Consider the following 17,355-nt stretch of genomic DNA (forward strand, 5'->3'; position numbering starts at 1 on the left):
AAAAGCCCCCGGCCCAACCCCAGGGCTGGCTGCAGCACGGTGCGGAGCTCTCCGGCCGTTAGGTACGCTGGGGAACTTCCAATGCAGTTTATTTTCCTGATAAAATTTTATTTTATTTTTATATTTCAGCGGAATGTTTGCATTTTGCTTCTTTCATTTCATTCGACTAGACTCAAAGAAATGTAAAATAAAATTAGAAAAGAAAAGAAAAGCAAAAGCAAAGTGCTGCCCTTCCCTTCAGTTCTTCTGCCCCGCGCTCCTCAGCATCACTGGGGCTCCCCGGGACCCACTCCTTTCAGCCCAGCCCCGCTGTTTTCCCCGCTGCAGGTCCCACTAAAAATCCGCCCGGCTCATAAAACCTGGGAAAAACTCAGACCTAAGGCTGAAGCCTCATTCTAACCCCATTTTGTCAGGCCTGGGTATTTTTAAACACAGGCATTGTACAGAGCAAACCACCGGCACAGTCACATCATCGTTTTGCAGGGTTGTTTTGCTATGTTTATCCACAATCCAATGGTTCCACACAATCCTTTATAACACGCCCGCCTATCGCATCCGAGAGCCATGTACCAATTTAAGTGCTATTATGTCAATAAAGCCAGCTTTCAAATAAAGTACATATCTGCAGAGGTACGCAGCCCAGCTCCAGCCCTCCAGAAGGCCTGGCAGGGAAATCTGACTTTATAATAAGACGGTCTAAAATAAATATTTCCATTCCAGCGCGAGATGGTTTGCATCCCGACTCGGATAAGCACACACAAGTCCAGAGGTTTCTCTGAAGCAAACCCAAACCCCTCCCGGCCTGCACAGAGCAGGCCCTCGCGGGAGCTTTTTGGCCCTTCCCCGTGCACCCAGCGGCGGTGCCGCTGACCACGAGCCGTGTGGCTCAGCACCGCAGCTCCAGGTCTTGGCCCGACCCCCCCTGAGCTTTGCAGAAGGGCTTGGGCAGGGCGAGAGGATTTCTGTTCTCTGGACTCGTGTAAGCAGCCGCTGTTGGAGTTCACCCGACACGGGATCTTATTTAACCGTGCCCATCTCCCGGTGACGGGCAGGGTGGCTGAGAAAGGAAGGAGGAGCTCTGAGCAAACCAAACCTGTAAAAACCCAGCGAGGGCAACTCGAGGATGGGGACACCACCCCACGGCCACCCCCAGGCGGTGCGCGGGGCCCTCTGCCCACGCAGGAGCCTGGAAACGAAGCTCCCCGCTCCCGGAGCACCAGAACCCACCCGGTGTCGGTGCCCTCGGCGGCAAAACCCAGCGGCACCGGGCGGGCGCTCCCAGGCAGGCTCGGTTCTGGCAGCTGCAAAAGTTTGGTTTAAAAGAGAGCGTGAACACCACGGTTTGGAAGCACAGGTGTCCTTGGGAAAGCCGTGCAAGTGCCCAGGCTCCTCCAAAGACAAGCGACACGCTTTGCCACAGCGGGCCCCGTGCAGCTACGCGGAGACCTCCCGTTTATGCACTTACTGCAATCTGATTTCTCTCCAACTGTTTGAATTATTTAGCAAGCGCTGGAAGTTTTCTCCCAGAAATTCTAAGTTTGAGAAATCCCTCCCTACCCTTTAACGTTCAAAATATCTCAACTTTGCTCCCAGAAGCCTTAATTACAAGACCTCTACAGGAGAATAAAAGAACCTACGATAGCCACAGCTGTCTTCGGCGCACCGCGGACGGACATTTGTTCTCAGAAGGAGGAGGTCAAGATCCCTAATTATTTTACATTTGCTGCTTACTTCAGATCGGACTATTATTACCTCCATTATCCACACCTTGAGGTCATGTACTGACCGTCCCAGGCAAGGCAAGCAACATAAATTCAACTAATCAGCAAGCGTCTGGCTTTATTCTTTCTCGTCGGAGCGTCGCGTGGAGCGGGGAGCTTCCCGAGCCGCGTGTCCCAAGCGGTTCCTGCGGGAAGCCGTGGCTCTGGAAGCCCCCCACGACGCGACCCCATCCTCCAGGGCAGGCGCTGGGAGGAGGCGGCGCTGCCTCCCGGTTTGTTTGCCGCCCGCGCCTCCTACTACCGTTTAATATTTCAGCTCGAGAAGGTGCAGCGGCGTGCCGGAGAGCGTCGATTACGCAGGACGCGAGGCAATGGCACGGCAGGCTCGGAGCTCGGACCCGGCCCGGCTTTTCCCCGCCGTCCTTTTGCTTTTGTTTCTCTGCTCCTCCGCAGCCCCCCCCCCCCCCAGTTCTCCCCCCTCTCCCCGTGTGCCCGCAGCCCCCCGGCTGCCAACCACCAACGCGCCCCCCCCCCCCCCCGCAGCCCACGGAGCGGGACACGCGTGGGGACCCCCCCGCACCCCCATAACCCCTTACCCCTTATAACCCCCCCCCCACACACACACCCTCCAGTACACCGCATCCCCGGTGGGTGCAGGGGGGGTCTCAGGGGGTGCACCCCCCCCTCAGGACGGGGACACGGAGCGGGACACGCGTGGGGACCCCCCCCCCCACACCCCCATAACCCCCCACCTCTTATAACCCCCCCCAGGTCCCCGCACCACACCGCATCCCCAGGAGGACAGGAGTGGTGGTGGTGTGGGGGGGGGGTCCCAAAGGGCTGCGCCCCCCCCCCAGCACCACGGGGACACGCCGCGCCCCCCAACCCCGCGAGGAGGGAGAGGAGGAGGAGGAGGAGGAGGAGGAGGAGGAGGAAGGCTGCCGGGGGGGCAAGGGGGGGGCTCACCTGCGGGGCGCCGGCCCCATGGACGCGCGGCGCGGCGCTGCCCGGGGCCTAGCGGCGGCAGGAAGTGATTCCAGCCGCTCCTCGCCCCGGCCGGCCCCGGCCTCGCCCAGCGCCGCCGGGCGCCGCGCACAGGCGGCCCCGCCGGGCCGGCCCCGCCGGGGGAGGGGAGGGGAGGGGCGGGGGGGGGGGCGGGGGAGGACCGGGGGGGGGTGAGGGGGGGGCACCCGGCCCCGCTCCGCCGCCCGTGGGGTGCCGGGGGGTCGCGGTCCCGGGAATGAGGGGGGTGGGGGGGGGGGGCGCGGTGCTGGCTGCGGTCCCCTCGGGAAGGCCCCGTCCGGAGGTGGTTTTGGGGAAGGAAAAGGGGAAAGTGTGAAGGGAGTGGGGGTGGGGGGGGTGGTTCTGGGACCCCCCCACAGAGCTGGTGTGGCGGAGTGGAGGTGCTGTGCGGGATCCCGCTGTTGTGTGAGGACCGGGATTAAAAACTGGAAAAGGTGCTGCACGGCACGGCACGGCACGGCACGGCACTGCATTGCACAGCACGGCACAGCACAGCACAGCACTGCATTGCACGGCACAGCACAGCACAGCACAGCACGGCACAGCACAGCATGGCATGGCACGGCACTGCACGGCACTGCACTGCGCTGCATTGCACAGCACAGCACAGCACAGCACTGCATTGCACGGCACAGCACAGCACAGCACAGCACGCCACTGCACAGCATGGCATGGCACGGCACTGCACGGCACTGCACTGCGCTGCATTGCACAGCACAGCACAGCACAGCACTGCATTGCACGGCACAGCACGGCACTGCACTGCCCTGCATTGCACGGCACAGCACTGCACGGCACAGCACGCCACTGCACAGCATGGCATGGCACGGCACTGCACGGCACGGCACTGCGCTGCATTGCACAGCACAGCACGGCACAGCACAGCATGCCATGGCACAGCACGGCACTGCACTGCCCTGCATTGCACAGCACTGCATTACACGGCACAGCGCGGCACTGCACAGCATGGCATGGCACGGCACTGCACAGGACTGCACAGCACAGCCCGGCATGGCACGGCACGGTACAGCACAGTACCGCACTGCATGGCACTGGACAGCAGAGCACTGCGCTGCATTGCACAGCGCAGCACGGCACAGCACTGCAGTGCATTGCGCAGCGCAGCACGGCACAGCCCACCTGCCGGCAGCGCTCGCAGGGCCGTTTCCTGTGGCAAGGTGGGCTGCGGTGCAGGGGGCACTCGCTGCTCTGCCCCCTCACCTGTGCCCATCGCTCACCTGACATTTGTGGTTTTGGGATCGGGGATCGGGGACCAGGCAGGAGCTCGTGAGCCGCCCCAAGCGCCGCATGGCCGTGCTCGGTGGCTGGGATGCTCCAGCGCAGCTCCCACGTGCAGGCCAGCTCCAGCGCTGTCCCCTCGGAGAGGAAATCCTGCAGGACTCGCTCGGAGGTCGCGCTGAAGGACAGGACGGCGCAACCTGCACGTGTCCCCAGGTCGCAGCCCTGGACTACCTGCTGTCTGCAGCAATCCCGTTTGCTGCCACCACCAAAGCCAGCGCGGTGGTTTCCCAGCACCTTATCTGGTTTGTTTTTGTCATTAAGTCTGTCTTGCCACCTACGACTTCCCGCTTTCATTTGCTCCTACCTGTGCTATCACAGTCGGTCCTGGGCACGTTCCCCAGTCTGGGCCCTGCTCCTATGAACACTTGTGCAAAGGTCCCGCGGAGGGGGCACGACCCACAGGGGGGCTCCCCCGGGGCGGGGGGCACTGGCAGGATCCCAGCATCCCAAGGGACGGGGCTTGGAGCGAACGTGTGCAGCACCTGCTCTCGCTGGGGAAGGGGCGAGCGAGCTGCGGCGCTGGCACGAGAGCACGGATGCTGCCTCCCCATAAATCGCAGGGGAATTTGTTTTTGACAAAGTCCCGCAGCCCAGACTTCAGCGTCCGCAGTAAGCTGACACCTGCGCTGACCTCTAACTGCAATCGCGGGCTAGAGCCCGGCCGGCCCCGTGTGCACGGCCTCGGCTCTGCCGGCTGCCTCCAGCTCTGCCCCGTTCCTCCGCGCCGTTTCCCTGCCACAAAAAGCCTTGGAAGCATCACAAAGAAAAGCAGAATTATCCAAAGTAGCACTGCTCGAGACTTGGGAACACGAGGAAATTTTCATTCCAAATTTCACTCTACAGCCTAAAAAGTCTTGTTTTGTTTTCTTGCTTCTCTAAGCCCTAAGCATTAAAATCAGTGAACCTATTTGCATGATTAAAGTGAGCAGTGTTAGCCCTATGCCTTCGAAATAAATTTCAAAGGAATAACAAAAACCTCTTTAAAGTATGAGCCTCTTTCTGTCTGCTTTGCATATAAGATTGTGTCAGAACTTCTTTGAATCTGGAAGTTTCTTTTCTCTCACACATTTATCATTTTGAGGCTGCCTTAAAATCTGCAAAGAAATATCCCCATATTTTAAAAATCAACATCGGATCCTTAGAGCTGCTCAAGGCTGAGGAATTTCATTAGCACTCGACACTTTAAAAAACAGTGTCAGGTCAGGACAAACACATTTTCTTTGCTGCGCAAGATAAAATTGTTTTTTTTTAGAAATGATGCATGAGAAATATGTCCCCATACCGCGCTCGGAGATAAAGCAATCCTAGTCCCCTTAAACGTGACATTCCCCGCTCCTCTTCCCCGTGCTTCATTGAGGGATCTCACCGCGATGCTCCAGGTCTGTCTGTACCCACCCAGGCGCCCGCTCGCTGGCTCACGGGGGGCAAACGGGGCGCGCAGCCCACCCCGGGGGCACGGAGCAGCCGGGGGGGGCTGGGGAAGTCCTGCCCTTCCCCGGGTGCTTACGTGGGACAGAAAATGCGGCTTGCTCAGGGCCTTCCCTTGGCATTGGAGGAGAGCAGGAAGCCTGCTAATGCGCCAGCCCGGAGACCGCCGCTGCTCCCTTCAGCCATGGGCATTTTAAAAACGTTCTGTGATGGAGAAAGAAACATTTCTTAAGTACCATTTGATGTCTCAGAATGGCTCCAGGGCTAGAGAAAACATGTTTATTTACTACTGTGCTGAATTTAATGCAAAAGATTGGTTCAGAGACTAGAGGAAACAAAATAGGCAACATTTTCCGTAATGTCTGCAAAGTGTTCTTGGGCTGACGAAAATATTTTCTTTCTTTCTCTCTCTTCCCTGCATTTTTTTTTAATCAAGCATTTCAAATTGAAGAACGGCTTGAGGGCTGAAGAAATCACTTGATAAAACACCCAACATTTACATTCTTGCAGGAGACAAGCTAACGTTTTATTTTTTTTCCATCTGAACAGTAGTTAGTGCAGCATAGGAAATAAAACTGCAGCACGGCACATCTGCGTTAACCCTTCCTGGCTGCGGCTCTCATGTTAAACGTTAGCCATCCACTGCAAGGCTTTAGAGAAGATGTTGTTCCCTCTCCAAATCCCAGCCTGGAAGGACACTGAGGGTAGTTGAGATTCTCTTTATGGCGCTTCCCAGCTTTACTTCTAAACACCTGCACGAGGGAGCTGGGCTGCCTGGGTACCCCACCTGGAGCTGCCAGGGAGCCTATGGCAAAATCGTGTTGCACCACGACTCTGAACAAACCCAGGGAAAACCAACTCGTTTCGTAGAGGTGTGGCTTTCAAGCAAACTCCATAATGAACAAGACCCACAGGATCTTTCCAATCCTCACACCTTCAGAGGGCTGAAAACCAGATCCGTTGCCGTAACAGGACGCATTCTTGTAGCTGGGACACAAGTTTGCTTTGTGGGTAGAAAAAGCGTTATCTACTTAGTCCAATACGTGCAACCGGTGTTTGTCTTGCACTGTGAACTACAAGGCAATCTGGAAAGGAGAGAAAATTACTTGCTACCAGAAACCTTTCTTTTGATGGTACATTTAGCTAACACTTCAGCGTAATTGGTATTCATACGAGAGGAGAGGACACAGCAGCTGTATTACAGCCGTGCAAAGTGCATGGGGATTAACATACCATCATGGAGAGCAGTAAACGGCAAAGCAAAATGTATCCGAAACCCTTGTTTACATATTTTATTTGTTTATGGCAGAGGGATTTGCCTGTTCCTCTCCCCACCGCACCAGACAGGTGAGCTTGGCCGGGTGATGAGTGCCGGGTGCCCCGCTCCAGCCTGCAAGAGCAGGGACAGCCTTACACGTCCCTGCGCAGAGCCCGGCCACCCGAAGGGAGGAAAGTGTGGGATCCCGGGGGTTTGCTGTGGGAAGACACACAGGTTCTGGCCATGGGGAGCAGTGCAGGCACCCAGTTACACCCCGCTCAGCCACGAAGCTCGAAATGGGCCTGCAGTTAGGCACTACGCCCGCCTCTCCCTTCGGACCTGGAGATAGAGAGGTTAAATGGCAACCCGGGACCATGACAGGAATCCATCCGGCCGCTCTGCAGCCTTCGTCTTTTGCTCCTCGACTGCCCCGTGGTGTCTTCATTTCGCTTCCCCCCCCGGAGCTAGGCCCCGCTCCCATCAGGGAGCCCTGCCGGCACGGATCTCACTGGGAAAGCTTCAACCCCGCCGCAGTGAATCTCCCCCCCGGGGGCACCGGGGGTCTCACTCCGGGCAGTGATGGTTGCCTGCCAGCCTCCCCGCGGCGTTGTCCCTCCTCGGCGTGAAGGCCGGGCCCTCCAGCCCGCGCGGTGCCGGGCAGGGAGCGTGGGCAGCGTGGCCTGGTGCCTCCTGCAGCTCCCGGGCAGGGCCTCCTCCTGCATCGCCACTCACACAGAGAAGTCGCTCGCGGAACAAGGCTCTGCCCGGCGAGAACTGGACTGTAACAGTCGTTGGTTTTTAGAAATAAAGCTCCTTCTGCGGAGCAGCAAGGCAAGGCACAGGCATCTCAGCGATACACAGCACGCTGCGAGCGGCGGTTGTTTGGACTACGGCCAGGCTTATTGTTTTACATTAAAATGATTAGGAATAAGTTAAAATAAACAGAATTTGGGAGTGCCTCCAAGGGGTCTGCATTGTCCTGACTAAGCCGGTACAAGGTCGTGTGTAAAAAGGCTTTACTTCTTTGTACATGCAGAAAGCCTTGAGCTCCTGTCATGAGAATTGCTCCAGAAGTGCCTGGCATTGCTTCTTTCCTTTCTGGGCCTCCCAGGAGACGAGGGTATGACAATAACAAAAATAATGTATCATTGGCCTTTTAAATAGCCGTTCATTACGTAATGGTACAGTGACCGTGAAACAGGAGAAGAGAAAACCTGGCCCCAGGAGGCATTTTCACTTTGGCTGCATTAATTCACACACCAGGGGCTGAATGCCTCGGTTTGCTGAATTTCCTGGGCTCCGATGCTGGAAGGAAGCACCGCAGCTCCCGACCTCCCTGTACACAGGCTGCAGGCTCCTCTCCCAGGAGCAGCATTAAAACAAATTTTTCAGAAAAATATCTACTTTCATCTTGAAGATGCAAAGTGTTTGTGGATAGATACCTCTTCTTGTAAATGATCCTGATGGTTAATTGCCTTTACTGCTCAGAAATTTTATTTAATTTGACTTGGCACAATTCACGAGATTAAAATACCTTCGCTTTCAGATGCTTCTTCCACGCCCAGGGACCCAGCTGCTCAACTTTCTCTTCAGTTAAATGAAAGAACTGAGCTCGCCAGCTTGTTTCCCAGCCCCAGCTCTTCTGGCGATGCTCTGCTGAGCTCCCCGCGTGCCTCCTGGCCCGTCTCGAAGCCTGGGCATCTCTTTGGGACGCAGCTTCCTGCATTCAATCTCACCCATCCTGAAGCACTCGCCGCTTGCTGTAGGACATCCCTACAAGTCCTCTCCTCTCCTCCACAAGCCCTAAGGTCTGGCTGTGCTCTCTGCTCCCCACACGTGTGACAACACGTCTACAGCGTGAGTGCCTTGCCAAACCGCCCGCTGACCGCAGTGATATGTGGCAGGTCTGGCTCTTGCTGCGTTGTGTTGTATTTGGGGTCATTTGTTTGCTCTAAGGAGTCCGAAGCTCGGGAAAGGAGCAGAGTGTGGGCTGGGCTCTGTGTCCCCGTGTAGTGCAGAGGGGTGTTTGCTGCCAGTCTGGGGCTTTTGGGGACACGGAGCAGCACCGATGATGTATCTCGCACCCCAACTCCCTGCAGCATGTTGCTGACACAGCCAACACTTTTTCAATGTCTTTCTTGAACCGCAATTCCAATTAACTTAAAAAGCCCAAAAGAGACCACTGAGCCACTAACTGCAGGGTGTTCAGCCTCTCCCTAAAGATTCCCTTCCATCCCTCACCGTTTTGTGATTTAGATGCACACAACCAAAATGCTTAAAATCGGGCAGCTTGGGGTGCATTTGGAGGGGCAAGTAATGCTGGCCAGGTGGGTTTGTGTCCGTGCTGCAGGAGACAGCCCCATCACCAGCAGGAAGGTAAAACTGCCCGGGGTGAAGTCAGGCGGTTAATTTTTGCCAGTTAAGCACGTAAATGACAGACTGGTATAATTGGTCTGTGTTCCCCGTTCCTTTCTGCAGAAGAACATTTGGGCTTGAAACGCCTGTGATGCGGCAGGTACAGCGAGTCGCTCGTGTCGCAGCGGCGGCTCCCAGGCGGTATTTGGGTGCTGGAGGAGCAAACAGCACCCCTGGCTCAGGGCGGGCTGCAAGCCCAGGGGGCCCGTGCTTGGTGTCCCCATCAGATGCTGCAGGGAAGAAGCTGTTTCACCCCTGGAAACGGGCTCACACTAGCACTGACACTCACCAAAGATTTTATCTAGTAATGTTGGCATGTGGAGAGCTAAAGCAGCAGGTCTGGGCTGGCCAGTACTTTTGTACTGAGAGACAAGCAGGGCAGGAGAAAACACACTGCATCGTGCAGCGCCTTCCCATTTGCATACCGATACGGGCAGAGGTCGTTCTGCCGGGACGGCCAGCTGCAAGCAACCATAAAACGGGGCACAGACCCCAGGCACCTGGAAAAACAAGAGAGGCTGAAATTCACCTGCGGGCCTCATCTCGCCGCTGCTCCCCAGCTGCCCGTGGCACTGCAAGGCCGCTCCTGTGAAGCCCTCCCGGGAAGCCGGGAGTTACGGTATTTGGTTTCAGTCACACCAACTTCTCCCCAGGATAAACGTTCCACATCATTTGTTCTGCAGAGCTGACGGAGGTTTTTAAAACGGCAGATCCCAAAGATGACCTCTCCTATAATCTTGGTGCACTGCACGCAAAAGATTTCCAAAACGACTCCCGCTGCTGAAGCCAAGCCAAAACTCCTAATGTTTTCCACACAAACAGTACGATCTTATCACGGGAGCTGCAGTCAGGGCCCGCACGTTGGCACAGCCACTTCACTATTGTAGGGAAAATCTCAATTTGAGAAATTTTCGAGTAGCGGTGATCGCTCCTGAAGCGCGGCGTTACTCTTTGTTCTGTTCTCTCTCTGGACAATGCTGCGAGTGGTGAGAAAACTCCACCAGCCCGAGGCCTACTGGAAAGAAGACTTCAGCCTATTAATTCTCCAGATTTCCCACAATAGTTTGAGAGCTTTTGTTCCCCACTGTTAAAGGGGGATTTAATTCTGATCTTCTCCTCCTTGGAAGCTCAGCAGAGACACGACGTCCTGCCCGGTCCCTGGCTTGTCCATCACCACGGGACAACACATACCTGCTTGAGGTGCTGCCGCTCCTGGTCGGCACCGAGGGAATCAGAGGGCCTGGTTGCGCACAGGGAAGCGTGGAAAAAACCCTACGTGATTTACCCACACGAGGTTCAATAAACATTAGATCTGACGGCATTCATCGTTTTTTCATAGCATGCTCGATTACTGCCTCAGTTATTGCTCAGATGACATCATTCCTGGCACAGGAATTGATTGATTTTTTAATGAATATTCATATGGCATTTCAGCCAGGAGTAGGCATTAATATTCCAAGAAAGAAGAATGAAACGTACATCCTAATTTAATGAATGATTGTAAATATGTATCTGATGGATAATGTGACGACGAACATTTAAAAAGGCGTCCATAGTCACCTCTGACGCTTCCCTGAGGAACAAAGGGAAAACCAGGGTGCAGGCAGGGCAAACAGGATGAGGTGGGACCTGGGCACCCCTCAGGGTGCTCTCACCCAGCCCGGCCCGGCCCCAAATTCCCGTTGCTGAGGCTGAGGCAGGTCAGGACTCTGCACCTCTCAGCCTATGTCCTCGGTGGCCCGAGCTGTCCCCAGAGCATTGCTACTCCACGGACAGCACCTCCCGACCTGGGTGATGCTGGTGCTGCAACACAACCGGCACACGGCGAGCTCCTGCTTCCTCTGAAGCTCTCCGTGGGGAGGCAGGAGGCGAGGAGGGGAGAAGGCAGAGAGCTCCGACCCCGTGTCCTCGCCGTCCCCGTCCCACGCCACCGGAGACCTGGGGCCTTTCCCTCCGCCGTGGCAGGAGGCACAGCGCCGGCTCCGTCCTCCGGGCCGCCTGTCATGTTCGATACGCCTCACCGTGTTAGGAATTCAAGGCTTGCGGTCCCCGCATGTACATATATTTGTCAGACACTCTTAAGATGTCTCCCTGCTCCGAGCGCTGATCCTTTGTGAAGGCGACAGTTGTAGTGCTTAAAGAGAGGCAGCGGGCCCGCTTCTCCCCCGGCTCGTGCCAGTCCCAGCCCAGGAAAGCATTAACACACGGGCTTAGCGTGTTGCCTCTTAAACACACGTTTAATTTAACTATGTGCTCAGGCCACTGGGGATGGTGCACACCTGAAGCATCCTCTGGAAGCAGGGCTTAAATCAGGGCATCGCCGTTAAAGTCACCGAGGTGACAGGCATGAAAGGCTATTTATACCCAGCGGCTTTCCATTGTGCAAGGGAGAGAACAGCCCCTTCTGCTGACGAAGCAGAAACGCGCCTCATCCCCACATGAAATGGAAAAAAGCAATACCCTAAACTCGCCGCAACCTTTCCAGAATCACAGCCACAACCGCACTGAGGTCTCCCCTGGATCGAGGAGGAGGAGCCGGGACCCCAACGGGTGCTGAACTTGTTCTTTTTTTTTTTTTTTTTCCCCTCTCTCCAATCAAATCAACCACTTGCTATTCCTCTTAGCAGCTGGCAGCTGGCAGGGAAAAAAAAAAGATACCTTTGCAGGCCAGCTCCTGAAAATCTGACTTAAGCAAGCAGCCGGGGCACATGGCTCTGTTCCCCCAGCGCTCCCAAGAGCAGCCCTGCAGCCAGGGCTCTTGTTTGCACATCTCGATGCGTGGGACCGAGTTTGCCGATAAAAATATATACAAAGTTATGCTTGGTATGGAACAAGCAGGCAGTAGCTGCTGAAGACTTCACAACATCCTGCTGCTGGCGCGCCTCCAAAATACCAAAACAAAACAAAATTCAGTTGGCATCTCTGCAGATTGAAGCGAGTTTTCTTTTTGCGGCAATTGCTGAACAAACGTTTCGGTGCTGTGCCGCCTCCCCCGCCCCTGCCTTCTCCCCCGAATCATGTGCTGCAAGGATGCAGAAGATGTTCAAGGTCGTGGGAGGCCGGCGAGCGAACCCCCCCCTGCCCATCTCTCGCGCCACCGCGGTGCCTTCTCCCAAGGGGTTCACCCCAGGGCTTCGGCTTCCCACCGCGCCGTGTGCTTTTGGACCCCGCCATGGCGGTGCAGCGTGCACAGGTCTGAATTCGAGCCCTTGTGTTTGCCTTTGACATGCAAAAAACAAGCTCCTTTTCCTGCCGAGGGTCCCACCCGTGCAGAGCCAGCCGGGTTTTTTGATGCCAGCCGCGAGCTCCAAGGGCGGCACAGCCAGCCTGGGGCAAAACCCGCAGCGGTGGCCTGCAGCGAGGGACTTCAGGATTTGGCCTCATATTTCTTGCGGTACGCGCTGACACAAATCAGAGTACACCTTCTGTATGTACGCACATTGCGACTTGACCTTACGAGCATCGCTTTCAAATGTTTTATTTATTTCCCCGAGAACAGGCAGTTTTGTTCGAGGAGAACGCAAGGTGAAATTCCGACCTCGCTGAAAGCACTGAGGGTTTGCCATTGACTCCAGCGGAACCAGACGTTTATCCCGAGCTATAACCAGGTTACAGGTCTCGGTTCTTGCTTAACTTCTTAGCTGACGTTTGATGCTTTAAAGGAAGACTCCACAAATCCTCTAACCCTTTCCTGCACGCCCAATGTTCCCAAAGAAAGAAAAAAGCAGCATCAGTCCCCTCCTGCCCTCCTGGGGAGGCACTTATGGGTCTTGAGGCGTGAAAATTGTTCGCCCTCATCGTAGCACATCGCTATCACGTTGCTACCGATCACAAAAATCACCCTGTTTTCTAGAAACCAAGCAGCGCATTCATCTCCTTCTGAAGGCGTTCATAACGTGTGAATATAGGCGTAATTTAAACAATCTCTGCAGAAACCAACATTTTTGCTCTCACAAAGAGAGGCGGGCCCCTGGCTTTGGGCGGCCAGGTTTCAGAACCACACCGCCAGCTGCCCTGGCTGCGATCACGACCTGGCTGGCACCGCCGAGCCCCGCAGAGCAGCCCCCGGGCACACCGCGGTATCTGCCGTGCTAGCGGCTTCGCCTGGACCCCGAGGAGCTCCCTTTGTGTGCCCTCTTAATCAGCACATAAAATGCTCTCAGCGAAATGCTGCCTTCTTCTGTTTATTTGTCACAACTGATGCTCTGGTGAACGGTAAATAGGAAATTTGTCAGCAAATCAGCGCTGCCGGCCTGGTTTGTTAGGAGAGTCTGGAGGAAGGGAGGGCGGCGCGCAGTGCCCGCAGAAACGGGACGGACCCGCGGTCCTGGAGGCTCAGCAAGTTTCACAGACCCCGAGGACACACAAATCTCCTAAACCGAACCTGGCGAAACTGAGAGGCCGCGTTTGGGTAGCCCTTAGCAATAAGGATCGGGCTGTTAACAGGACACAGGCTGAGTAATTCCACATGTCCTCAACAAGAATTTCTATCGGCTTCGCTACGGAAACCTCGCGGGGAAGGCTCGGCGCGTCTGAGCCACGCGGGCTGCTCCCCGCTCGCCCCCAGCCCCGCGGCGTTGCACAATGCCCAGTTTCGTGTTTGCCTCCAGACACAGCTTCACGGGGAAAAGAAGGAAGTTGCAGTGCCTACACCGCACACGGCTGCAAGCAAACGCATTTCCAAGAAACTATTCGGCAGCTTTCATTTGAAGTTTACATGAAAAAAAAAAAAAAAGAAAGAAAACCTTGGAAGAATTTTCTTGGCTTGGAGCTTTTTTACGAAATGCAGATTTGAAGTGAGACGTGCCCGTGGTGCCGCAGAGCCATGCGGCGCACAGCCAGGGGCCATCCTGGGCTCTGACAGAGGCAGCAGGGGTCCAAGCTGTCCCCACGCAGCCACCCACGGGTCCCCTCCATCCCCAGCCGCTGTCCCCTTGCGGCAGGGCCGGCAGGACCGACCCCAGCAGATCCCAGCACCCCGACGTGCCCCCATCCATGACCGCAGCGCCTGCCCCAGCCCAAAGGCCCTGGGGGGCTGAGGGTCCCCCCAGCACCCCTCGGAGCCACCTCTGCCTGCCCGGGGTGGCTCGGTGTGAGCGGGTCCCGGGGCCGCGTGGGTCCCTGAGGACAGGGGTGCTGGTGGCGGAGAGGTGTGCAATGGCACCTTTGTGACAGCACGGACACCACCAACGAAGCACACAGCAGCAGTCGGCCCTTCCAAGGTCTGCGTGCACCCCCCGCTGTCCCCCCGCAGCTTCAGCCCCCCTCGATGCCAGGACAACCGAGCAGGCATCGTCGCAGCAGTCGCATTAGGATTTTAAAACACACAGCGCCGTAATTTCTGTTTCAAACCGCTGCTCGCTTTTTCGAGGCAGGGAGATAAGGCTCCTATGAAAAAACCTCTTCGCCCATCTAAATTCTCCCCATTACTGAGCAAATGGTTTGCAACAGCAAATTTATTCCGCAGCGTCTCCTGTGCTCTTTTTTTTTTCTTTTTGTTTGAAAAAGCCACAAACAGATTGTGATTTTCTCTAACGGATTCACCATCTGGGAAATTTTTCATGCAACTCCTTTCCTCAGTGGGAGCAAGTTACTCAGAGGGGAATTCCCAGCAGAGAGCAGAATCTGAAGGGATGGGTGGTTCATTTAATTAGCATGCATAATCCCGACGTCCTTACTCAGGCAAAACTCTCACCAGGGCCAACGGGAGATTTATTTTTTATTTTTCTGAAAGAACCAGCTAAGGCCTTTGGTATTTGTCTCTTGGTGTTATATACGGCATTTTCCATGCAAGGGAAAGTTGGCTTTCGCGCGCCTTAGCGGCTCTGATTTACTCCAGCCTGGCGCGCCCAAGGTCAGGATGCGGCCCTCGGAGGCTCCGTCACGCGGCCGGGCGCTGGCGGGGAGCTCCGGGAGCTGCTCCCTTTCGCACACTTCCCAGCTGGGCCAACGTCGCACACTTCTGACCACGCTCCGCGGCCCGGGAGTGCGGGCTGGAGGTCAGCGGGGAAAAAGAGGCTCTCTGAGACCTCGGCTCGGGCCAGCGCAGAGTTTGCACAGCCCCAGGGCAAGTCTGGTGCTCGTTTTCCCTCGCTGATGAATTCGCTGCTCGGGAAAGGAAGAGGAGACGCGGGCAAGCTCCTTTTATCCGTGCTGAGAAGCTGGTAAAGCAGCACGGAGCCCAGCCACCCGAGCAGGGAGCTCAGAGCGGGCCCTGACAGCGCGGTTCTGCCTCACCCCGGCGCAGTTTGGAGAGCTGCACAAGCTCTTACGCTGAGCAATTCTCACTGACTCATTACCGGACAAAACTTCGCTTTGAAGTGACATTTTCTGGGCACGACGACTGCTTTGAAGCAGGAAGACAAAATTAGTGCAGAGAGTTGGCAGGTGAAGAAATGAGAATTTTTTTTTTTTTTTTCCCCTCCCGGCAGCAGAGCTGTCCAGGAGCTATGGAAACCTTGTTTGGCTAAATCAAATCATGGAAAGATAACAGGGCTTCATATTTTCCAGCAACGTCTTCCCTGGAACAGCACGCTATCTGTGTGTGCTAGAGCCTCCACAACAGCCAAAGCAGTTCCTGAAAGTAAATGCGCCACCCCGCTTTCTGTGACTGGGAATAAATGCTGCCTCCTCCTGCCCCACAGAGGGGAAAGAAAAAAAAAATCACAGCCTTTGGAGAGCCCTGGGAAGAATTACAACGAGCTCTTAGCCAGCTAAGGCCCTTTAAGGCAGGGGCTTCCAGTGCCTTTCCAAGACGTATGCCTACAGATTGTGTCAGAATCCCACCTGAAATTGCTTTTTTGCAAAATGCAACCCTGATCCTGAAGCTGTACAGACAGAAGGCAAAGGCTCAGCTTTTGGAGCCGGCTCAGGGAGTAAGCGGAATGTGCTGGCACAGCACAGAGCCTGCATGTGAAGAAACCCCGAGGCCGCTGCCCACGGACCCTTCGGGTTGGGGGCGCCCCGAGGTGCCCACTGTAGGGACTGAGCAAACAAGGCCTTCCCTAGGAGATGGCAAAGGCTCGTGTATTTAAATACAACATTAATAATAGAAATTGTATTCTTATACAATACTTCCCCGAGCCTTTTACTGTCGTTGAGCACGATGCTCCACAGCACCCAACCAACGTTGCCATCTGCCACCAGGCACATTTTTGAGCACTGCTTACTGCTCCTCACGCAGTCCTAAAAAGGAGAATACATCCATCCTTGTCCAAGCCATCCCGTGTTGCAAACCTTCTTCTCCTTTCTTTCGAGTCCTCCACTGTGATTCCTCAGCTGCCCGGTTCAGAGCATCTCTTCCACGCGGAGGGCCGTGGCTGCTCTATCCACACAAATTCCTCTCCAGGAGCTGAGCCCCAGTGCCATCCGCAACGGCCCTCTCTGTGCCTTGCCAGTCACCGGTGAGCAAATCCCGTCTGTTTTATGGATTTTACGCTGCTGCACATCACGGTAGTACCTTCCACGTAAGAGCAATAGGAATTACGACGTCCATCAGAGCAGGACCGCTCTTTACTTGCCCCAGGAAACGTCGCTGCTGCATTCTGAAGAAGCGCAGCTCTGCGCCGCGGCTCAGCGCCATGCACCGGAGGAAGGAGCTCCTCCAGCGAGTAACCAACGTGCGCCCCAACAAGAAGCGACAGCCCTTCGAATCACTCCAGCGCCCATGATGGGCAAACACAGGCTGCCTGCTAGAGCCAAAGCCTAGGAGCTAGAAATCTGGGCTGTACCCGGCCCTCCCAGCGCATCAGTGAATGCCCTTTCAAGGAGATAAAAGCAGCATTTTCCCCACCTCAGTTATGTTTCTGAGCCATAACCACAGAGAGCCTGATTCTCCTCTGCCGTGCTCCTGCTGCCTTTGCACCAGCACAGAGAGGAAGAGGATGTCGGCTACTCCCGCATCAGAACGATACCAGCACCACAGAACCGTTCCTTTTTCTCCACAAACAATCGACCCATCAGCGTGTTATAAAAAAATAAGTTTAATGTAGGTGGCGTGTTCCATACAGAATTTAACAGGCACCCAAAACACCAACTGTTTTCATGTTGTGAAGCGTTAACAAGGTGAAGCTCCAACACTTGGGTCTCGTTTGTGCATTCCCAGGCTAGACGAGAGGCCGAGGCAGCTTTGTCACCGCACACACCGGCATTTCCCTGCCCGCACCGCGCTCGGCACTTGGGGAGCTCCGGTGAGCAGGAGGCGCTGGG

General features: G+C 55.7%; 1 protein-coding gene across 6 annotated transcripts in view; it reads right to left on the minus strand.

Moving 5' to 3' along the window:
• NACC2 (NACC family member 2) overlaps positions 1 to 17,355 on the minus strand; it is a 73,207-nt gene that overhangs the window by 48,644 nt on the left and 7,208 nt on the right. Inside the window, exon 1 of one of the 6 annotated variants that reach the window (XM_080562078.1) lies at positions 2,688 to 2,847. The exons of 1 other annotated variant lie outside the window; for it this stretch is intronic. The gene's annotated coding sequence lies outside the window, so the exon portion shown is untranslated. Of the gene's footprint in view, positions 1 to 2,687; positions 2,848 to 17,355 lie in introns of those variants that run through there. 4 more of the 6 variants (XM_080562079.1, XM_080562085.1, XM_080562080.1 and 1 more) reach the window with 4 other exon arrangements.

The sequence above is a fragment of the Anser brachyrhynchus genome (genome assembly GCF_964034855.1).
Source record: "Anser brachyrhynchus genome assembly, chromosome: 19".
NCBI lineage: Eukaryota > Metazoa > Chordata > Aves > Anseriformes > Anatidae > Anser > Anser brachyrhynchus.